This window comes from Apteryx mantelli, chromosome Z (genome assembly GCF_036417845.1).
Source record: "Apteryx mantelli isolate bAptMan1 chromosome Z, bAptMan1.hap1, whole genome shotgun sequence".
Lineage (NCBI taxonomy): Eukaryota > Metazoa > Chordata > Aves > Apterygiformes > Apterygidae > Apteryx > Apteryx mantelli.
The window spans coordinates 82,201,126-82,225,646 of record NC_090020.1 but is presented as its reverse complement, the minus strand read 5'-3'; the positions used below and the strand labels follow the sequence as shown (position 1 = coordinate 82,225,646).

The following is a 24,521-nucleotide window of genomic DNA, read 5'->3' as shown; positions in this document are numbered from 1 at the left end:
GGAGATGGGAGTCAGGGCTACCTTCCTCTTCCAACCGGTCCAATCCAAAAAAAAAAAAAAAAAAAAAAAAAGTCGTCTTATTTATCTGCCATTTCACGTTGTTAATCTCCTTAGAGAGGGACACAATGTACACACACTCCTGTGCTGCAACATAAACACAAGGTGGTAAAAGCTCGGCTGTGCAGCATTCCAGGGAGTTACTGCTCTGGTATGCACGCATGTACAATGGGCACTCTGTGCCGGCCTCCACCCACAGCCGATTAACCTCTCTCGCTGCTGGTGGAAAAGAGCAGGCTTCTCACGCAGAGCATCTAGATCGGCAGGCAGGCCACCGCGCCATGCCCGCCGCGCCGAGCGGCCAAGGAGGCCGCAGCGAAGCAATCGCAGCCATCGCCGCCGGCACCGCAAGCGGCTGGAGGTGCTGGGGTAGGATCGGGACCCGATGTCAAAAGGGAGACGAAATAAAGCTTGCCACTCGGGAAGATTCTTTCACGTTTTTAATTGCTGGCCAATGCTTTACGCAGGGCTAATAAAAACCCAGGCTCCCGCCCAAAATCTGGTCCCGGGCCTCAGACCTGCGCTTTTGGTCACAACCCAAACAGTTTGGGTGTGCGCCTCCAGGTCAGCAGAGACAAGGAACGGATGAATAAAGTCATTGTGTCACCTCAGTGTCAGATGGGTTCGCATTAAATCCAGCTTAAAACCCTACTTAAAAATATTGGCCTCGCATTATGTTAAGAGTTCGCAAACGATGATATCAACAGACCCGCAGGTAGCAACAAATAACACCCGCTCAAATGCTACACAGAATTAAATGGGTCATTGTTTTAGGCATCTCCTTACTCTCCTTCAGGGTTAATAGTTAAATGACTTGGGTGCAGGGACATTATACTTGTCTTTCTTGTTTGGGCAGGCTACATGTGCGTTGGCTAATTAGGAAACCTCACTGCAGGCTTCTGAGCAAGTAACCCCGTCGGTAGGTTCCCGCGCTCTCCTCCTTTCCTCAGCTCGGGGCAGGCTGCAGCTGTGGGAACTACTCCCAGTCTGGAAGAGGCAGGCAGCACGAGACACGCTAACGGCCGATCCCACCGCAAAGGGCTCTCTAAATGGGAGCTGTGTTTCTTCGCTTGCAGCCACAATACCTTTTTGTTAGTGCCTCCCCCACAAAGATATGGGGGTCTGCGCTTTGCAACTGAACCAAAAAAAAAAAAAATCAAGAGCTTGGGCAGAAAAAAGCAAGAGGTAGAACCCGTGAAAGTAGCACAAGCGCACAATAAGCCCCCAAAACAACCCTGGCTCAAATCACTGGGAACGCTTCGGCCTTGGTTCAACTGCTATTTCTTGGGCTTCCCTCTGTTTCTCGCGTTCACGTGCCTCTGTCTTCCAGGCCACCGTTTGGACTGCACGGAGAAGTGCTAAGAGAAGGCAATAAACACTTTTCCTCTAGCCGTTCTTCTGCCTTAACTGGCAATGTGCAGACCTGGAAATCTAGCGAGGAAGTTTATTTTCCAAGAGACTTCTAGCTCTGCTTTAAAAACCCCAAGAGATTGGGCTTGTCTAGACTTTTAAGTGGTTACCCAAACTGACCTTCCATGCCTCTGAGGCTCAGAGCATCAAGTCCCGTTCAATAAGCAACTACAGATGCATTCTACCATCCGAATTAAGCTCTCAGAGGAAAGTGTTACCACTAGCAGGCTTCCTGCAGTCAAGTTAAATTTGAGGAGGATAATTCACAGGTGAATGACAACAAATTTCACAGAAGTTGGCATTAGCTCTTAATTAGGGAGAGATTCACGCTCGCTCTGATAAGTACTGAGAAATAATCAAACGCCTGCCTGCTCAGCCTTGCTGTGGTTGTTCACATGTCTCTTATCAGCACCTCTGGGCACCTCAGACACATTTCCAGAGGCAAAGGCCTGAGGTCCAAGACCTCCCCTTGGGTCAAACTAGACGTCTGCCCTAATGGGCTCCAAATACACTTCCTTGTCCTGCCTCAGGCAACCACGCATTTGCAAGTATTCAAATGCCAGGACTGTAAACTGCTTAAACTGAAAATTTGCTATGGACAAAAACAAGGGTAAGACACCACTGCCTAGCTGGAAGTAGGGGAAAAAAAATCCATGTACTTTGAATTCTTCATGGAAGGGAAGAAAGTGGACATAACACTTGGCACGGCTTTTGCCCTACACACAGGAACGATCACATTAGTAATAAGCAAACAAAAAATATGCATAGGCACCGCTGAATAAACAACTAAAAGCAAGCCAGGTTCAGTGGCCCAACACTTGTGCTGCTACTCTGGCTGCTTTGCTCAAGCACAGTGAGCACCAGTAGAGAGCACAGAGCAAATTTAGAAGAAGCTACTCAAATCCCACCGCACACTAATCTCAGGCATGACTAGCTACTAAGACAGCTATCTTTTTATCCATTTAATCCAAAATACCTTAAAATGAAAGAACGGTACTATTAACGGGGTTCAAATAATGGGAAACTGAGGCACAGATCAGAGCGTGTCACAACGAAAGTGAAGTGGAGCCCACATCTCCTGAGCCCACATCTATCACACAGCATTTGGAGCTCACCTTCTCCCATGTGCCATACAGTTGTTAAGAAATCCCCAATCCCTGCAAAATATCAGAAATCTTGGAAGCCTCTTTACACTCCATCTTTCTAAACCCATTTGCCACAAAGCGCTGGAGACTATACAGCAATATTTAATTATGACGTATCACCTTTCACGCCAAAGAATCCTGGGTTGCTTCCTCAATTACATACGCCACCGCTGAAATGCAGCTGCCTCTGGGGCACAGGCCAATGGACAACCCACAGTACACCCGAGGGAAAGTTTTGGTCAGAAACCTGTTTTTATGAGAAGTGTCAGTGAAACTTCAGAATCCATCACGGGACACACACAAAAAATAAAAACCCAATAGCCTGGCATACAGCAAGCTGCACTGAACTCAGTTAACCCACGTTAGCAATCAAAAAAAAAACAAAACTATTGCTTTCAAAAGTCTAGGAGTTTTAAGCACAGTGTTCTTACCACGCGGTGAGAACAAGTCTGATGAGGATCAGCAATAAGTGTGTGACCACACTTTTATTGAATTGACCAGAGTGCACAAAATGGAGGTTAGACCTTCTTTCCTGGCAACTTAAAGGCAGCTCCAGAGGATAGGTAGAAACTCGGTGATTCATAAAGTCAGAGCGGTGCAGACAGATGATACCTGATGGTGTATAAAGCCTGCTGGGATAAAATTAAGCCATTGTATTTTTCTGAGCAAATTTCAACCAGCAGAATGAGTTTGTACTGGATCAGTATCACGCACCAGCAGCGCATTTAATCTGCTGCTTGGTGCCCTAGAGCTAGATTTATCGTTGTCTTTGAACCATGGCCTTAGTTTCTTCCTGCGGCCACGATATTCTACAAGAACAATCCTGCATTGGCGGGGAGCTGGAAGAATGACTGTGACAGCTATTTTCCATCCTTGCTATAGTTCCCATAGGAAACACCCTCTCCTTTTCACCTGCCTTACGTCAATTGTGCGAGAAACAAGGCAGAAAGAGTTCCCCTTCAAGCAAAACAAATGAACATAATCTCTTAATAAAGAATCAGAGAGGACCTGGCGATTTCAAAAAACCCAACCGGACACAGGCCTGACCAACCTGCTCTAGCTGACCCTGCTTTGAGCAGGGCGGTCGGACTCGATGATCTCCAGAGGTCCCTGCCAACCTCAGCCATTCTCTGATTCTGTGATGTGTTTTTTGGCCTTTATCTACAATGCTGGGCACATTGGTCTCTCTATTGCACTGCAATTTTAAACACATCGCAAAGATACCTGTATACAAGATATATGTGGATCCGGGCATATATAAAATATATGTGGATATACACCAGGTACAGTATCAGCTCCTCAACTGATATGTGTAATTGCCAGAGGAATGACCATAACTTAATGCCTATAATCCACAGATTATCTGTACAAATAAATAATTAAGACATGATTCATTAACACAGTGAGTTACATGCACAGGGGGTTACATAGAGGAAGGCTTGTTCCCCCTTCTATGCCATCCCCCTGCCTCTGACACTGCCTCTGAAAATGTCCTTGTTCCAGTCCTTCCACCTCTGCACCCGATTTTATGTGGGTTATGGAAGGACTTGTTCTGAAGGGAAGGGACACAGTTTATCTCAAGTGTGGTCTATCCGCAAGAAAATAAAGAGCAAGGATTAATGACAGTTACCAGCCTGGCCCAGAAACAACAGCAAAACCGTAATCTCCACTCATTTCCATCGGATTGCCCTGAGTCTAAGTGCTATCAGCCCTCTGCACCTCCGTCAGCGTGACCAAGTAAGCTGACTGATGGGTCTGCCTCGGCATGACCAAGCTCGGCAAAGGCAGCCAGGAAAAGCCACGCTGGAGGGAAAAAAGACAAGATAACCCAAAGATCTCTCACAGCCAGATGAGGCTGCAAGCATCTCTCCCCCCCCCCCCCCAAGATAAAGAGACAAAAATAAATAAGAGCCCAAGCATATCCATAATTACGGACGCATGTAAGTGTGCACATTACACACGTGTGTATCTGTCTTCTCAACATAGAGACATTAAGAGTAGATTATGGAATCATATTTGACTCCATAATTAGGTTTGAGACTCCATAATTAGATCAGATAGTCACCTTTCTATGTAAGTAACTAACTATCGTACAGCGCAGAAGGGAGGGCCAACTGAATGATTAAACAACTGACACGGCCATAAATCACGAGGCCCATAAAAGCAATACTGCCCAAGGTACAGCTGTGGCAACAGCCAGCATAGCAAAGCACCCATCTGCAGTAGGAAGAGAGATGCCCATCAGGTTGCCCAAGGACTTTTACAAGCTCCTGCCTGAGAACGGCACCAAAGATTTATAAATCTACTCACTCACGACCTAAAGCTACCTCTGGGTGTAGGGGGAAGAGAGTTTGATCATCAGACCAGTAAAAATCTCCTAATGCTCACTGCTGGTCTCTGAAGGACGGATCTCATCCAGCTTGTACCCTCAGAGACAAATGCTGCTGCAGAACTACTGTAAAGCCTGACTTGATGCACCTCTAAAGCAAGAAAAAGTGTTTGATCTCTCGATTGATGTCAAGAGATAGCATGTCATTTTTACCCATCATCCTTGCGAAGATGAGGCCTCCGGGACACTAGAAAGCAGAATGAGATGCAAATTACAACATAAAGAGCCAAGCCAGGAGATCTGCCTACATCAGGTCAACAACAGGTTGCCGAGCTCCCTGACCGAGCATCATCTCTCGATGCTCGAGCATGATGTATTCAAAGGTGACTCCTGAGATGATCTAGAAGAATACCCCGAACTCTGCTGGGGCAGCAGTGTGTACCACTACAGGCAAGAAGCTTATTCCATTAACAACAGCCATAAAACTCTTTGGGGTAAGTGTCAACATGCATGAGACTTCAAATGCTTACTCAATTCCACCCAGCTGTTGCCACGTGCACCATCCTGCAGGCCACTCCAAGCTACAAATGGAAAGTTTTATGGGTATTTAGGGAAAGGATATTGGCACAGACACCACCCACGGAAAGCAAAACCCTGCACAATTCCATCATCTGTGTTACCAAACTTTCCTAGATTGACTCTGCTCTTGGAAAGCTGCCATCAGACACAGTAGCCTCCTTCTAACACCATCGTGGTAGGGCAGTAATCTCTCCTCCCTCTGATCAAACATTTCCCTCTGCGCCCTGAAACGTGTGGAAAATGATTTCTCTATATAAATCATTAACGACAGCCTTGTTTTTATTTACTGCTGCTGCCACAGGACTCCTCTTTCCTCTTCTTTTTTTTTTTCTCCTCCATTATTTCATTTTCGCTTGCACAAGCGCCAAAGACACCAGCTTTCCCCCCCTTCAGGAAAAAACAAAGAAATAAATAAAATAAAACACCACATCTGATAGGGAATACACCAGGTCTTGGCTCAGCATCCATTCCTCGGAGCCGTAAGTGATGGCACAAGAAGGACCAAAAAGGCTTCAGTCCAGGATCTATCCCGTGCCCAGTCTGCAGGCTATACAAACAACACATCCCATGTTACCCAATTCTGCATGCTTCAAATGAGGCTAGGAAAAAGGAAAGTTGGATTTTGTCCATGGATGCTTGCACCGTGTGTTAGTATGATGAGTAAGCAGTAGTATCGTGCTTGGTGCTGCATAATGCACCGAGGGTGTCCCCCTCTCTCCACCGATGACATACGGGTCGCTGTGCTCCTAATCTGAGTCCTTCACTTAGGCCCTGACCACAGCAAGGCAGGTCTTGGCCTGTGGGCTCAGATGGTTCAAACAACCCCTGAACCGAAACATCTGTACTGCTAGACTCCCTACTGGAGACGGCTACATGTTTGAATCAGGTCCCAGTCCCTAATTCGGGCCACACCGCAGCTTATTATTATTTTAATTATTACTCACCCTATTTTTGTCAGAAGCTTTCTTTTAGGGCCCTGAGAGGTCTGGTAACTGAGCTAAAGCTGAAGAAAATTAATGTGGTGGCCTGAAAGCCACAAACGCTTAAAACGCAGCATGTTTTAAGAGCAGAGGCGTCTTCGATTCTGATAAAAGGATGGAGGAGCAGGAGCTATGTTTCTGTGACCACCTCACACGACACAGAATTGGGGTCTAATGTAAACCAGCACCCACAGCAGACGACACTTATGACACTTATCCAGCCAAATTTGTAGGAAGAGCGCCTCTCTGTTTAAGTCAAGCGACTAAAAGATCTTGATTGGCTTCAGGACGCTTACCAGGCCATTTTCAGATTGTCACAGCTTCAGAAACCACGACCTCCAGTTTTTTTCTCCCCCTAACACACCAGCAGAAGGCAGAGGCTCTCAACAAGCCCTATGTTTATATCCATTTATCAGCTCAAAGTCCAGCAGGTTAGACTGTTGCCCTGTCTAAAAGCATGTGGTTAGAATAATTTAAAAGGGAAAAGTCTTTCCTCTTCTTCCCCCACCCTCACTTCTTCTGAATAAATTTAAAGAAAGAGAAACAACTGACAGCTGGAGGGAATTTACTCAACCTTTCAGGAAGAAAATTGCCGTCAAGCAAAGAAAAAGCATGACATTTTTCAGCCCATTAGGTGAGGGTTTATGGAAGCTACAAGGATGTGAATATATGGGTTAACATTTTAAACTGTTTTGCAACCTTAGGAATAATGGGCATGTATAATAACTCTTTGCCCAGATGCCTGTTATAATATTTTGCATGTATAGAATCCTGTTCAAACACTTACTAAACTCCCTTACTTAAGCTTCACGTCTCTGATCCCTTCTGAAAAAAAGGACTAAAGAATTCAACAGAGAATTATTCCCCTGTATAGAATTCTATTGAATCCCCACTATAGAACTCCATAGGAAGGTTTTAGAGAGAAAAAAAAAAAAAGAAAGGAAGAAAAAAGAAAGTACAGGAAGGATTTCCTTGTCTAGCAAACTAATAGGATTTTGGAGGAATTTCTGTGGAACCCCATTACATTCTCCCAGGCCAAAAATTTAGCAAGACTCCACAAGAGGTGGGTACGTGCCACAGTATTCATTCTAGACCACTGGGATGCCGGGTCTGGAAACACACAGGGAAATAAGGCCAACATCCAAGTCTTTGAAATCACATTAGTAGCGTATTCAAGGTATGTGCACTCATATGGAGGAAAGACATGCCTTGCGGCTTGACCTCTGGTTTGAGTAGCATCATTTTCTCCCTTCCATCTTAAAACCAAGTTCCCCATCTGCTAAAATACTGAGGCAGAAACAGAATGATTCATTGTATGCATATATCTCTCAGTTATAAAGGTTAAGGCTAACAAAAATTTCAAAGTAACATAAAACCTCAGGCTTCCGATCTTTAACCCATCTCTAATTTTGAGGTATTTTAAGTGAGTACTGGATTACCCCATGCTTGCCTACCGCACATTTTTCTGAACAGTTTTGTCAAGCATTATTACAGCAGATATCGTACTAGCAGAGTACTAGCAGAGAAGAAACTTTGCTCTCGTGCACCGCCACAGTCATGCTTAGCTGTACAGCACTATATAACAATTCTTACAGTCCCTGCTTGCCGAGGAAACAGGAACTCACTAGGTCAGAGAAAGTGAAAAGCTAAATAAGAGTCACTCCTGCACAGGGAGTGGTACTGAGACATAATCACAGCACCCCACTCTGCCAGGCCGTTGTATCCCAACAGTGGAGCCTTTGGGCTGCGTAAGAGTGAAGCTGACCCTGGGAACTGCGAGCAACAAGCGGACTGAATCCCCTGAGGACTTCTCCTGCATTTTCCTGTTTTGTCACCTGTGCTTCAGCTCCACCACTCTTCCCCTATCTGAAGCTAGCAGGATCATCATCGCAGACTGGCAACGGGGACACATATTTGGTGGCCAGACAGCCTGAAGAAGATCACAGAGATACAAAGACCCGAAACCTTGCAAAGTTCCCTGGAAGTAAACTAGAGCTGTAAAGATCTAAACCAAGTCTGGATCAAATCCACCCAGTCTTTGGGGTGTATGAGGGCCAGAGTTTTGATCTGGCCTTTTGGAGAGGGATCTGACTAATCTGAGGACTTCTAGGCATCTTCAACTTTATGAAAGACAACAAGAGCCTAAATGAATCACATCAGAAGATTGCTTTTTGTATCAACTGCCCCACAGCTTACAGTAAAAGTAAATCATTTTGTTTTGACAATCTGTGCTATCAAGTAAATCCAACTGCAGAAGGGAAAAATAGCCCTTAATTCTCCTCCCTCTCAAGAGCTGATAAACAAAAATTACCACCCTGACATTCCCCAACTCGGGAAGACATGCTGTGTTATTGTCTGACTGCTTTTATTCAATTAAAGTAATGATTTTGCCTTCCTCTTTTGCCTCCACCTCTATGTCCTCCTTGCCTTGCTCTCTCCACGACAAATTAAATGTGAATGCAGAATCCAAATGCCTGCTGGGGAACTTGCTGGTTCACAGCATCCGGTAGCTGTCCAAGCAGGTCCGAATATTCAGCAAACTTTCGAAGCCATGTCAAGTGAAACCTTCACATTGGGAAGAGGGAGAAACCAGCTCCAAGGCTTGGAGCACTTTTTAGAAGCAACCGTGCTAATAATGTGCCTTCGCAACCTGATTTCATGTCCGTATCAAAAAGCAGAGCAGGCCCAACCTGGAAAGTTTGGAATTATTTTCAGATCTAACAGTCCCCCCGGGCTAAAAGCTAGAGTGAAGGGGTTTTAAAGCCCATCTTTAATCAAGATGACAATTTCCTAAAAGGATGAGTCATTTTATTTCCTCAATATTAATAATGGGGAAGGAAACTTTTTTCCTTCAAGTTGGAAAGAGCGAAAGTAATAGGAACAGAACCTTTAATAGCAGCAAAACCAGTCCCAGCAGAAATCACAAGCCCTGCAACAAAACACTGGGAACCTTCTCCACTAAACCTCTCCACAAAATCTCACCTTTCTCGCTAGACTCTGGACCAACTCTAAACTTTGGAAGGCTGCTATCCTAAAGGTGCCCAGACTTCCCACCAATGACTCAACTGAAGCGAGATTTTGCAGTGGGCTTCATCCGACCGCCTTTTCGTACGCAGACAGATTTGCTGCCCCTCTCCTCCTGTCAAACGCACGCCTAACCGCAGCACGTGCGTGCTCAAAACTCAGAGCGTCTGCATATTATTGCAGGCAAAAATGACATGCCGAATTTTCAGAAGACGGTTTAAATCTTATCCAACGGGCCCTACTGCCCCATGTAGCATGGCGCACATTTGGGCGGTCAGTAATGTTGCTCCCCAGCGTCCTCACAGACCCGCAGATCACAGATCACTCTGGAGATGGGCAGTTAACGGGGAGCGAGAAAGACCGCCTAGGCGTATGGTTAAACAAATCGGTCATCAATTCACTGGGCGAGTGAATTCACAGCAATCGGTTGGATTCCAGAACTGTTTTTACGTGGTTCATTAGACAATAGCCTTTCTTGCTACTAGTTGGGTCAAGAGTCAAAATTGCTGTGTAATTGCAAGTCTCCAAGCACAAGGCAAGAGTTTTTCAGTCCTGGAGGGTGTTGTCCAAAGGGGAAAGAAAACAGAAGGGAAAGATTATGTATGAGCAATTGAGTCCTACTGAGAGGGCAAAAAAAGTCACTGAAACTGGGATTAGCCAAATCTTGTAATGGAAAACAAGAGTCCTGTTGGTAAGCTGGCACTTACACCTAAGAGATGTGTGTGCAGGGGAAACGGAGCTCAAAGAACGGGTCAAAACGGACCAGAAGAGGAGATTAAGCAGCATCTGAAGCCAAAAAATGATGGTTGGACATTTTCAAGCATTTAACTTCTTGAGTTAATTAAGCACGTGGCACGAGCAGTTATTAAAAAAGAACTGTTCCCAACTTAATCAAAGCACATTATTGGAAATGATACTGAGAAACCTCAGTAGAGAAACCCAGTAAATATCAAGTCAAGCTAAATAGCTCAGTTATGATTATTATTAATAATAAATCATGGCCACTGTTTCTTTTGTTTGCCAACAACTAGCATAGTTTATGGCTCTGCACAAACCTAACACACCATTTTATTACAATTCAGAGAGTGCATCCGCCTAAAATGATAATGTGTTAATAATCTATGCTGGGCTTTTTGGCAGGAACCAAAGAGCTCAAACAACTTGAAATAACATCAGCAAAAAATTATTTATTCTCCATCCCTAGTTGCAGAGAAAACAGAGGTTTTCTTGGCTCAGTTACTTCTCAATAGATTTCTGGTTTCAATTAAAACTTTGAGTCTGAGAAGTTAAAAAAAAAAAGCCAAAGCCAATAAGGGATGGAAGTCTCCATTCACTGTGTTTCTCCTTTTTTTTTTTTTCTCCTCTGCTTTTACATAACCATTCCAAGCTAAGAGCAGAGATTAAAGTACAACTACATTGTTTGGAGGGTTTTTCTCCTTTTGGTTGAAAAGCAAATGGACAAAAAGATAAGTTTCTCCCTCCAGTGGAAGTAGCTTCTAACTGGGGCAGTAACCTAACTGAAGGCCGAGGAAACACAGAAAGGTGCAAGCGAAACAGCCACTTGCACATTTTCACTGATAGGCTTTTTCTTTTTTTTCCCCCTGTCTACAATAAAAGGTCCTAGACACTTGTTTCTTCAGGTTTGCAGTGTCGGTCCCTAACGTCAGACGGGCGGTTATATCGTTACCGTAGCCTGCACCAAGTTAGTCCTGGCTACAGGGGCTGCCGAATCGATAATTGTTACCATTCAGGTCCATAATATTAAACACGGGATTGGATTTGCCAGCAGTTCTTTACCCCTGAAATCCTCCTGTCAATACGAAAGGGATCAAATTACTCTCCCTGACAGCAGAGGACTAGCCGGCTCAGCGTTTCCCGTGCCCAGAACATCCTTTGCCGTTTGACAGATGGACATTTAAGGCAACGCGGCGGTTCCGCCACGGCCCGGCGCGGCGCGGCCAGCTGCGCCCGGCGCTGCATGCAGCACCTCTGCTCCGGCCCCCGAGGCAGAGCCGGCCGCATTTGCTTGTCACGCACTCCTCCCAGTGCCCGGCTCGGGTTACCGAGCCGCCGCCGCCGCCGCGACGGGGCCGGGGCCGGCTCCGGCTCCAGCTCCGGCTCCAGCTGCCCGCGCCCGGCTCCGCGCCGCATCGCCCCGCGGCCCCGACCCCGCACCCCCCCCTTTCCCCCCAAAAACGCCGCCGCCGCAGGGCCCCGGCCGCGGCCCCGACGCGCTGCCCGGCGGCTCCGCGGGGCCCCGCGGCCGCCCCGGCGGCGAGCTGCCCTTTGAGCGCCCGACGTCAGGCGTGAGATTATCAGCGCCGTTTATTTGAAGCGGAAACGAATCGGAAATCCTTCTCTCAACTGCCTTTTTAGACACATAAATACACACACACACACGCGCGCGCACATATACGCACACGCACACACACACACACACACACGCGTGCAGGGGCCCGGGCGACGCAACGCGGCGTCCCGGCGGGGAGCGCCCGGTGCCCGGCGCGGTGCGCGCACACACACACACACATATATACACACACACACGCATATATATGCACGCACACACATATGCACATACACACATATACACACACGCGTAGATGCACACACACCCCGGGAACCCACAGCGGGAGGGGGCACCCGCCTCGCCGGAGGTACCTGATTTCCCAGCGCCCGCCGAGGAAACCTGGCCCCATCTCGGCGGCGCAAGGCAGGGCAGGGGTGTGCACGCGTGTGCGTGTGCGTGTGTGTGTGCACGGCGAGGAGGTGGGCAGGCAGCCTTTCGCCGGGGCTGGAGTTGACAATAGCCGCCCTCAGCTGCAGGCTGCGCTTTACCCGAGTCCCACCTCGGTCCTCCCCCCCTCCCCAAACACACACACACACACACGCACACACCGCCAATACCCTGCAAACCGCCCAAAGCTAAACTCCACTTCTACCTGGCTTGATTTCCGGCGGGGGGGGGGGGAGGGAAGCGAGGGGCGATCCTGGGGACGGCTAATCACGGCCTTATTAATCCTGATTATTAACGCGCTCTCTTCCCGCAACGAGCAGGGCGAGCCGGGGGAAAGGCGGGGAAGGGGGGTCCCGCATTGCTAATTACAGCCCTCCTCCCCCCGCCGCCCCCCCCCTCCCCTCCCCCGGAGGCACTTATTCGCCAGTGTAAATCGCTACTTTTCGGGACTGCGTGTCCTTTTCAATGTCAAAATAAGCGCGGGGCCGCGGCGGCGCCCCGGGGAAGCGCCGCTGCCCCCCGCGCCCAGCGCCGAGCACCGCCGCGGCCCCGCCGGCACCGCCGACCCCCCCCCCCGCACACACACAACCCCCCTAAGGTTACGGTGCTGCTCTCTAGCTCCACTTAACCTGCAATTTACGGAGGGGGGGGATCCCCCCCCCCCCGCTTTCCTTTACACACACAGATCTGCCACCTACCCCCGTCGGGGAAAACACATACACACTAGCAAAGGGGTGGTGGTGGGGGGGATATATTATGCAAACTCCTAAAAAAATGCACCCCCTTCCCAGCAGCACGGTCTTACCCCCCCCCCTCCCCGCACACACCCCCTCCCACCGCACCAGCAGCCACAAAGCATGGGGAGGGAAGGGGTCGGAGGGGGAGAGGGGGGGATCGCAGGCATTGCACAGCGGAGCAATTCCTCTCTCCCCCCCCCAAATAAATAAAGCCCTTTCCGCGCCATTGCAAAGTCACAACACGAAAAAAAGGAGACGACATTAACTTTTGCATGCAGAGGGGGGGAAAAGGGAGGGAGGGGGGGTAGGGAAAGAGCGGGGGGTAAGACCCTTCTGCAACCCGGATCATCCAGACAGACCTTTCCTCGATGGCTCAGGGATTTTTTTTTTTTGTTGTTTTCCAATTCTTTTTTTTTTTTTTTTACTAACCCATATCCCCAAAACGGCGGCGGGGGCTTCTTAGCAGCTTCCTCTTCTTCTTCTTTCTTCCTCCTCCTCCTCCTCCTCCTTCCCTCGGCTTTTCCACCCCTTCTTGCCTCTTCTCTTTTAGATCCCGGTTTCAATCCCTCGCCACAGCCCCCAAAGGTGCTTTTGCTTGTGTTGCGGCAAACCCATGGCGGTGTTCATCTGTCAGATTAGGGGAGCGCACGGCCGCGCCGCGCACGCAGAGCCGGGAGGGAGGAGGGCGGGGGGAGGAGGGAAGGCACCCGGGGAGAGGGAGATGGACGGGCCGGAGAGAGAGAGAGAGAGAGAGGGATGGGGAGATAGCGAGATAAATGATAGATCGAGAAATAGAGCGAGGGAGAGCGAGAAGGGGGGAAAATGGCGTCTTGGAAGCCGGAATCCCGGAGTAAATCAAATTAACACGCAACACCCAGAGCAGTCCCGGCTAATTTTAGCAGGAGCCAAAATAAAATGAAAAGGAAAAGCAGGGGGTGGGGGGGGGGGAGAGGAGGAGAAGGAGGAGGGGGGGTGAAAGAAAGGAGGAGGGGGGGAGGAGGAAAAAAAAAGGGGGAGAGCAAAAAAAAAAAAAGGGAAAAAAAATCAATGCACTGGATAAAATCCTGGGTTTGAAATCGATGGAGCTTCTCTCTGTCTCTCTGGCTTGCTCGCTTTTCCTTTTCTGTTCCTTCTTTTTTTTTTTTTTTAAGAAGAGGGGCTTTTTTTTTTTTTTTTGCTTTTTGTTTGTTGGTGGTGGTTGTTTGGGGGCCTTTGGAGGGCGGGAAGGGGAGGAATGGGGGGGGGAGAAGCGTTTTCGTTTTTGCTTTTTTCCCGGCGAGGAGTTAAAAAAACAAAAGAAAAAAGAAAGAAAAGAAAGAAAGAGCAAAAAAAAAAAAAACCACCCCACACACAACCCCGCGCCGAGGAAAGGGCTGCTCCGGCGGCGGCGAGGACGCTGCTGCCTTTATTCCGGTTCTGCTCTCCGCAGCGCGCAGGGGGCGGCCGGAGCGGGGCCGCGGCGCTGCAGCCGCCCGCGCCCCCTCCGCGCCCCCTCCGCGCCCGGCCGCGCGCAGGCAGCGGGGCAGGCGGGCGGAAAAAATCCCGGGTTTCCAACCGGGCACGGGATCGATGCCCCCCCCCCCCCCGCCCCGCACACACACACACACGTCCTGGCTGAGAGCACAGCTCTCGCGAAGCGGGACGTCGGGGGGGGGGGGGCTGATTTTTATTATTGTTATTATTATTATTTGGCTCCCCGCTGGATTTTGCCTTTCTCCGGCTTTTTATTTGGTCTTTCGGGGCGGCGGTTTGTTTATCAGCAGAGCGCGGGGCCCATGGCTGCGGCTCTCGCTTGTCCCCCTGCTTTGCTCTCGCTCCCGGCGTCCTGCAGCACTTGTGTGTGTGTGGGGGGAGAAAATAAATAAATGGCAATGATCAAGCGCGCACACACGCACACACACTCACACACACACTCACACACACTCGGTGTGGCTGCAGTGCTCAGCCCTGGGTTAATGTACTCAACAGTGCCACTACCTGACACAACAGCAGCAGTGATGGGGGCAGGGGAGCAGAGGCAGGGAAGGTGAGGGACTCGCGCTAGCTGTGTTTCCCCCACCCCAGGCTCCTTCTCCCAGCCCAGTCTGTCTCGCCCACTTGACCCCACCATCACCCCCCTGCCCCCGTCTTGCCCTGCAGCCCCTGGGGTTCGCGCGACACTCGGGGGATGTTCTCCAGGGTCTGGCGATTTGTGCTCGGACCCGAGGTGAGGAACCCCGCTCTGGGACTGGGGCGCAGAAGAAGGTGCTTCCAACACCTTCTGCAAGGTAAGGATTAAATCCCCACCCCTCACCCCCCCGCTTTCAGCATGAACCAGAAACGGTGCCCAAAATGCAGCCCAAGCGCAGCTCTGGGCCAGGGGACGTGAAGGCAGGAGCTGGGCAAAACCAAGCCCTACGGGTTTTTGCTCCTTCTGAGCAAAGTCAGGTTGCTCGTTTACCCGCGGGAGCAAACCATCAGCTTGCCGGAGTAATCACGCGGGTGACGGTGAGGGTCCCCCGGAAAAGGAGAAGATGGTGGGATGGAGTCATAAAAGTGTCCTTACAGGTGGAGGTAACCCAGGCAGGGAGTTCAGACCACGGATGCGAGGACAACCTGGCTTGACCCCCGCCAGCCACGAAGATCTGCCATAAACGCGCAGCAAGGGACGTGTTTGCCCATGACGCAAGCGCTCTGCGTTGCCTGCGAGGCTCCAGCGCGCCCGTAACCAGCCATCGGCGGCCTCAGCTACATTGGGCAAGATGGGCCATCGGCCCCGCTGTGCTTTCTGCTGCTTTTTGGGAAAAGCTCCCGCATCAGAATCGCGCCGAGTCCTTATTTCCCTCTGGATCCCTCTGTATGAGTCACCTCTGCCATGATGCCTGCAAAACCCAGACTAATGAGTTTGGGCAGAGAGGCAGCAAGCTGTGCCTGTCCTTTTTCCCTTATGTTCTTCTCCTCCCTCGGCTCTCCGCTAATAGCAGAAAACAAATAGACAAATCGATAAATTACACCAAAAAAAAAATATATATATATATATGGCAGACAAATCAACCCCACCTCCGTCCCAAACAAACACACAATCCAGAAACTTTCGCGTCGGAAATGTCACGCTGGAAATGTTGACATTTCTGATTGAAACCAAACAGGAATTGTCATTTTGAATCAGCGCTTTGACATAGGACGTGGGCTTGTTTGTTTAAATTAAATCACCCAAGTGGAGCTACAGTTTGTGGTTTTATATCTGAATGAAACAAAAAAGAAGTAGTTTCAGTGTTTCTTGGCAGAATTGATAGTGATGTTTTCCTGGGAAGAATTTGGGGGTTGAAAACTTTTGGCAGGTAAAGCTGCATCGAAAAGCTCCATTGATCATTGTCTTCCTCCTTGTAATAAGCTGACACACAGGTGTGAAATAATTTGACTCATCGAGTTAACACAGAAAATCAAACATTGGAACAAAATATTTCAACAAAAAAAATCAATTTTGATTTTGCTTTGTTAGAAAATGTTTTAGTTCACTTTTAATAGGTTTCTGATAAAAAAGTGCTTCTTGGGCCTTCACTGTTTTTATTATTATTTTTTTTTTGCTTCTGCAGAGTTTACATATGCGTACACATATACATATATATATATGTATTTAATTAGCTGCACTTAAATCATTCCAAACTGAGAAGTTCAGTTTGGGAGGCAATTGAGATACTGACTTCTTTTTCGCTAGTTTGCTTTGAAAATGTAGGAGTATCTAAAATTAAAAAAGAAAAGTGCTTCAAAATTCTTAAATGAAATTTTTGATTGACCTAAATTTGTTTTTAGGTGTTTCTTACGTATAACTTGCAAACACCAAAATAATCGCATCTAACCACCTGTAGGCCTCAAACCCTGAAAAAAACCTGTCAAGCTAAACTTTAATAACAGGAAAAGACACAGTCCTTTCGGTGGCGACCATATACAAACCCATGTGCGTAAATCATTATGGATCAGGGGTCACCTCAACAGATTTATTACCTATAGTTTTGTCTTTTGGGTCTGGAGCATTTTATTTTTTTTTTAAAACTCCTCCCTCCGACTCTGCTGTGTGTCAGGGAGTTAGTACAACTCGAGTGGATAATCTGCAGAAGGAAGTTTCCTTTTCTTTGTTCTTTTCACTTAAAAAATACCATGGCATTCATAAAGTTGGTTTGGTTTCTGCAGTGGACCTGAGATGAGTTTCCTATTTGTGTCTAACAATCTGTACATAACCTTGACTGCATGATATCTCAGATGTTTTATAATGAAGGCCATGAGCCTGTTATTTTTATATAAATAGCATATTGAGTTAAATATGTATAAGTCTTTCTAGGTTCAAGGCATGAATTAATGTTTTGCGGAATTATCGGGCGATTTGTAAGTTAATATGAAAGAAAAAAGGTATCTTGCAAGGCCCCCAAGTCAAATACTGATAACACTTTGTATGATTCAAAAAAATATAAACAAACCTTTAAAAACAACCATTTATGATTATTTTGAATTGCTTAAATCGGGCATTTCGCATACTTATTTTATCTTCTCAGATCTCTAGGAGACTTCTGAGCTTTGCATATATAAGAAACTCCTGGGCATACAATGGTTAGCAATTCATTGGATCCGCCTGCAGTGTAAGCCATGAGAAACTGTACTCCGAGGCAGTTGAGAGTAGGAGGAAAAGTCCTCCCATTTTTTTTTGTTCGAGAGTTTGAAATTCAACTGTTGAGCAGTTGGTCCAAAAATAGAAACAAAAGTGATTTCAAAAGTCGCCCTTTTATTTCGCGAAGCCCTCAGACATGCGGTATCGAGTTTCAACATTGTTGCAGGAACAATGGCAAGGCAAGGCTCAAAATTCAGGGCCAAGGGTTTGGAAACCAAGCGCAGAAATAATTGTAGAAGACAAAAGCCATCTCTTGGTTGATTCTTCACGGCTTTAGCGTGTCTTTTTTTTTCCCAGCACTCCCAAACCTTTTTTTCTTGTGCATTATTTTTGTAATTAAGTATTATTATCCCTATCTCAGCATCTCCTCGACATGGCCAAAGACTGTGCCTTGCTTACCACTATCCAGAAACAAAAGAAAAAAAATCCTGCCTACAACTTCTCTACCAGAACAACTGGAAAGAAAACCATGGTGGCTTTGCAGCACTGTACTGCAGTGTGGGAGATGACCGCATGGGAGCCTTGGGTTCAAGTCCAAACCTTCTTGTATGTCAGATCTTTCCACAGCCACCTTCCCCCCAGGGAGCCGGCGACTAAACATTGCTCTGAAATCAGGATGTGTGCAGAAGCTGCAAGATGACGCAGTGCTTGCTGACCCACCAGCAGAAGACCGGGAGATGCCCTTTGCTCAGGTTGCTCTGACATTTGAATCCTTTAGAAAGTCTTTGAATCTTTGCCTCCTGTAGCTCTTTCAACACGCATCCATGTGTTACTACTCCTACTGTTGTGGTTATATTTTGCAGCCTTTCCGGAGCAAACCAGTAGCTCTGATCTCGTAAGTGCACTAAATTCTTTCCTTCATAAATGACTTCAAAGAAGCTAATTACTAATAAGCATCAAAACCTGCCCTGGATTCTTATGTGCATCATTGCTCTAATATGTTGTGGGTTTCAATCACAGTTTTCATGCTGATTACAATTTTACATATATCTATATGTATACATATCTTTATAAATTAATGTAGATGCAGTAACATGTATAAGAAGCATAACACATCAGCAAAAAACATAACATCAACCGAAGAAGTGCAAGACTGGCAGGAGACAATTTAAAGCTACATAATTTAGGATAGGAAGTGAATGGAAATACTGGATCTGTGTGGGCATTCCAGGTATAAAGAGTTGTTTAATCTAGCTAGGAAAGTCATAAAAGGAATTGATAACTAGAAGTTGAAGTCAGAGAAAAGATCACATTGCAATGAGGGCGTACGTGGTTGATAGTGATTAATCATTCCAGAAACTTAATAGGACGATTGGTAAAAATCACCATCTCATGACATTTTCAGGTTGGAGACTGGGTGACTTTCCAGAAGATATGTTTTAGCCAAACAAAAGTAATTGGGTTCAGTACAAGAGCAGACATGAAATGAGTTAAGAACTGCCTAACTGACAGACCTCAAAGTAATTGTCAATGCAGAACTATTGTTGAAGAGGAGTGTTACTGGAGTTTTTCCCTTATGCTATTCATCAGTGATCTGGAAGTAAATATAAAACTACTCCTGATGACATTTGTAGATGACATTATGGTTGGTGAAACAGTAAAGAATGAGGAATCCAGAGCAGCCTGGCAAAAAAAAAAAAAAAATACATGCACAGCCTGGGTCAGGCAAACAAAATGCAAACAAAATGCAGTCAAATGCAAGACTGACCTCTTGGAAACACAGACAAAAAAACCTCTATAGCATGAGAGACTGCAGCCTGGAGAAGCACTGCGGCGCAGGCTCCCGGCTGGATCCTCAGATCAGAAAGTGCCAATGTGGTCCTTGGCTCTCCGGCCAGGTGACTTGCAGTGTGTGGCACGAGTAAGGTCAGTCCTGAAAGTCTCTTTGATGGTTCTGACAGCCACATTTTAAAACATATGGTGACAAAATTGGAGAGGGTACGGAAAAGAGCCACGAAAATGATTGAGGGCTGGAGAAAATGATTTGCAGGGCAAGCGCTGAAGAATTATGGTTAGCTATCAGAGAGAGATTTGATTCCAGGGGAAAAATGCCTTATAGGGGAGGATATTGCAAGGTACCGAAGGACTGGAGTTAGGCACATAAGTTTCTCAAAGGAGCAGGGCTGAGACCATTCCTCTTTCAGGATTTTCTAAATAATGGTTTAAATGGCCCTTACCCACTGTAAATTCAATTTTTACGTTCCCAACTCTGTCCATGGAAAGCCCTAACTTCAAGTGTTGGGGCCACAACGAGCCTAGGTGTTGTACTATTGCTTTTTTGCAATGCCCAGGGCAATTCTGGATTTGGCCTAGTATTCCTTTCTGGAAACCAAGGTTTAACCAAGTAACATAAAACTGTTCTTTAGCCTAAGCCAAGCTAAAGCACTGACAACCTGTCAGAACTGACAGATCCCTGATAGGTTGGAGACAGACTTGATGTCCTGAATAGTCCCGTCTGGCTTGGCAATCTTTGAAAATGAATTTGCAGAAGAATCATGCAAATGTCCATGTTGAACTTTGGCTGGCATCAAAGTAGACACATCCCAACTCTTGTGAAAAGTGCCATACAACGCCAAGCAAAATCTTACTACTCCTAACTGAAAGTATTGGCCATCCAACGGCTGAAGATATGCTACCGTTAAGGTCAGAGCAAATCATGACTTTTCCTAGGAAACTGTTGAACCACTGAAGCTGGAAGTTTCTGCTTTGCCTGGGTTTGGCACAGAAGATTTCTCAAACCGAGGGCGGATTTCATGGCACCTTCATGGCAAGTTCCTAGTGGTGATGTAAGACAGCATGGCTTAAATTTCCAACCTGTCCAAATCAGCCCAGACACCTGGACCTCAATCTTCCACATCAGTGCTTTGAATACGACACAGCTGGCTATTCTCGGATGAGTCTGCCGTGTAATTTTGTTGGACTGTTCTGTTCTGCATGAGTAACATGAATTGGGCCAGGGAGTCTTGATTTTCCTTATCCAAGGACATTTTCAAACCCATGCAGAGGGTGAACATTTTTATTTCCATGAAAAAACACAGAATGTCCTTGGCTTTATTAAAATGTGAAGCATACCCCCCCCCCCAAAAAAAAAAAAACCCAAACACATGCCAACAACCTTCAGAGAACAGGAAAACATCTTCTTCATTTGCTCTATGTGACTTTGTCGGGCCGATCACAACCTAGGAAACGTAAACCATGAAATAATATCAATAGTCAAAGGGTGCCTTTCACAGGTGAACTGAGGCTGGACTCAGACACGATTTGGAGGAAAAAATGAGCATGCTTACCTGCTACTAGTGACGGGCAAAATCCTTGGAACAGGGTTGCCAACGACTAATATCCAGCCCTCCGTATCCATTGACCTCCTTTATCCTGAGCAAAAGTCGCCTTAGCGGTTCCTTTCCTCCCAGGGCTCCGCAAAACTCGACACACGGATGCCTGATATGTTTTAATTATTTATCGTTATTGTGGGACACCTGAAACTGTTGAACAGGGACGCGAGAGGAGCAAGGCGCCTCGTATTTCAGTGCGAAGCGCTAGCTGGGCAAGAGGGTGCAAAGAGAGGTAGCGCCCTGGGGTGCTTTGCACCGGGCGCACGAGCGAAGCCGGGCCGGCCCGTGAGCCGTCCGAGCACGGGACCCCCCCAAAGCCCGGGCGCGAGTTTTGGGGGTGACGTGCCAGCCCGAGCGACCCAGGAGCCACCGGGACGCCTGCTCCTTCCTTCGCCCCCTCGCTGCCTGCCTTTAGCTCTCCTCGCAGACGCGGCGGGGGGTGGAAGGGGGGTTGCTGCACTAGCGCCGTGCACCCTTCCCTCTGCCCCGCGGCATCCTTCGCCCGTCCTTTCCCGCAAACCGCTGATTTTTGAGTTTTTGTGCGTTCGGCTTAATAGACATGAACCATTGCCCCCTGCCGGCTAGGCTGAACACCTGGCTCGGACGCTGCTGCTGCTGCTGCGTGTGTCTCAAATGATTTCTGCAGTCCTCAGACTGAGGAAGAGGATTAAAAGCTTAAAGATGGGCTGCTCGATATTTAGGTTTTGGAAAAGAGAGGAAAGTCAGGAAGAAATCACCGGCACCAAAAGTGCTGTTTGTGTCCGTACAATTCAGTGTAGAAATAAGGCTTTGGGTTGTCTTTAAGTCTGTTTTAAAATGCACACCGACAAAGTGGGGTTTTTTGTTTTTTGTTTTTAACTCCAGCAGTACAACATTGCGCTAATGCAGCAACATCTGTGCTTGAGAGAGGCTGGTGAAACGCAGACTAGCAGCGCAGGGGGTAAAAAATCATCGACGATAAAAAAATTGTTTAAGCAGAGGATGCAGCTACCCTAGATGCTTATTTGGCCCTTCATTAGAGCAGTTCACGGTCTCATAGAGAACATTTATACTCACGACCTGTAGGACATAAGGAGACCCCAGCGGTCCAATTTTACAGACAGGGAAGTGAGGCATAAAAAAATTAAAATGATTTACATCAGGTCACAACGGGAGTCTTGGGCAGGAGGACTTGAAAGCACATTTCTCCGGTTCTAGGCCCTGCTGCCCCAGCCGATAGACTAGATTTCCTCGCTCCGAAGTTTACGCCAGCTCCGTCCAGCTCCGACTGCAGGAAATTTAGGTAGCAGGATACATTTTTAACTTTTTTTCACTTTGAAGAAACTTTTCATCTCAAATAAATTATATAATATAGAGCAGAAAACTTCTAGTGAGAGCAAGCTAAAAATACAAGGTTTTTTTTTTCCTTTTTTTTTTTTTTCTCTCCATCACAGCTCCTGTTCCCAAATTACACTTGCCTTGCTCGGAGTCTTAGAAAGCTGACACAGAACAAATTGTCCTATGCAAATTGCAAGTTTTCCTCCTGATTGACAGCAGTCTACAAAGATGGACTAATTCCAGAGGAAGTCAAGCAAAGACTGTGTGGTAACTATTAACCCAATTTTGAAGATGCTCCAAGTTTGCCGCTGAACTGCAAGCGCGGACTTTATATAATGACGCACGTACATGTGAAGTGCGGGATACCTGTGAACGGGATGTGGCGGACTACAGGTTGCCTATTTGCCACGCGGTGCACTCAACCGAGCGTCCCTTGAGCAGGGACGATTTTGCTCTCCCGGCTCCTGCAGCCTGCGCTGCTGAGGGAGAAACACATATACCTGCCTCCGTCCTGGAGACTTTAATCTTCAAGACTTGCAACGGGCGAGCAGGCAGTCAAGCATATGAATAGGTTTTTTTTTTTTTTCCCTCCGTGTTTTGGCTGCTGTTGTCCCGAAGCCAAAACAAGTCATTAAGAGAGCAAGGACAATTATTCCTGATCTTTGTGTAAGAGGAAGCGAGAGGGAATAGGGGCTGTTGCAAAATTTGTATTGTCACAGGTCTGATTTGATTGTGCCACTCCTTACCGCAGAGCCGTGACTGAGTTTATCGAGGTCTCCCTTTGCAAGTGATAATAAACCTAATAGCTGCCCACAGCTTAATATTTTTTCTTGCACTACATATGTTCACTTTTGGTCCTCAGATTATTTTTTTCTTCAGTCTCCATCTGTTCTTTTGCCTTTGAGGTACTTTAGTTACCATGGAAATGACAACATCATCTGGATGGGTGGAGCCTAGTGCAGTGTAAAGTCGCTTTCCGATAGAAAGTGCTTTGCAAGGTGCGGGGATGGTTGGCAAAAACGCAGCGTTTCACGCTGTAGCTTTCCACATTTCAGGTGTGCAGCAGAGCTGCACCTCCGTACGCTCCCGAGCGCGTCAGGCAGGGCGTGCGTGTTCCCCCGAGCGCGCACGTATTTCATCTTTGCCGGATGAAATCGTTCGCTTGAACCTTTCATGTCTGTTTTCTCACAAGCTCTCCTCGCGAGTTGGCTTTTGTTCGCGAAGGTCCTATTGTAAGGCACTTCCCGAGGCCTGTGATTATCGGATGGGTCAGGCAAGGTGGAGAGCCTGTTCCCCGGAGATATGCATCTTTTGTCATTACCGCCCGCAGAAGAATAGGAGGAGTTAATTTAGGGGGAGGTTGTCGCAGGGGCTTTGTTGTCTGGTTGCAGGCGCGGTATTGCCTCCCTTGGTCTCGGGGTGGTGTCTCGTGCCTTCCAGCAGCTCCACACAACACAGGAGCCGCAATCAGTGCCATCCCGAGAGAAGAAGATCACTCAAAACAATGGTACGTGTTCGTGACACTTTTCATCCCAACAAGCCTAGCAAATCCAGGGCAGAGCCTTTGTTTATGCCACATCAGGCCTTATTTCAGGATTGACCCCCACAGGTTTTAACACGGTCCCAGAAGCTATTATCCACTACTAGCCCACGTAGCACCTGGCAACATTGATTATACGGCCTCATGGAGATGAAGGTATTTTAGATGAGTAATGACTTTTGGCAAAGGACATTAAGACAGGGCCAGATACATCAAAAAAAAAGAAAAGAAAAAAGCAATGGGAACTTGGCCTATGGAGCTTGGTATTAAGGCCTGTACAGTTTCCAAAATGCTTTCAGGTGAGTTCATATATCCAGTACATGTCTCTTAAGGAACCTGAAATGCTCTCTGTTTATCTAATCAGGTATGTGGAGAGGGCCAGGGGATATGTCATCGTTTCAGTTCGGTTTCCACTGAGACCAAAGGAAGGGGAAATGCTAATTTGGCAGAGCATCTGCAAACCTGGATTCCTGACACAGTACCTCTCAAACACAGGCATGTCTGGCTGGTTCAGTCCTTAGAAAGCCTGGCGGGGAGAGGGCTGGGATCCTGCAAAGGAATGGGGAGACCCATCCCAAGTCCTTTGAGATAATGCTGCTCAGTGCTTAGAGTTTGCTGAAGAAGAGGGAGTCTAAGCTCAAATCCTTGGATCTTCCATCCTAAGCTTACTTTGTCATGTGGATAGAAGATAT

The 24,521-nt window shown here is 47.3% G+C and overlaps 1 protein-coding gene across 3 annotated transcripts in view; it reads right to left on the bottom strand.

Moving 5' to 3' along the window:
* Positions 1–13,688, bottom strand: part of SETBP1 (SET binding protein 1) — a 259,400-nt gene extending 245,712 nt beyond the window's left edge. The window contains exon 1 of one of the 3 annotated variants that reach the window (XM_067315632.1): positions 13,428–13,688. The gene's annotated coding sequence lies outside the window, so the exon portion shown is untranslated. The other 2 variants (XM_067315633.1, XM_067315634.1) reach the window with 2 other exon arrangements.
* Between the last annotated feature and the right edge of the window lie 10,833 nt (positions 13,689–24,521).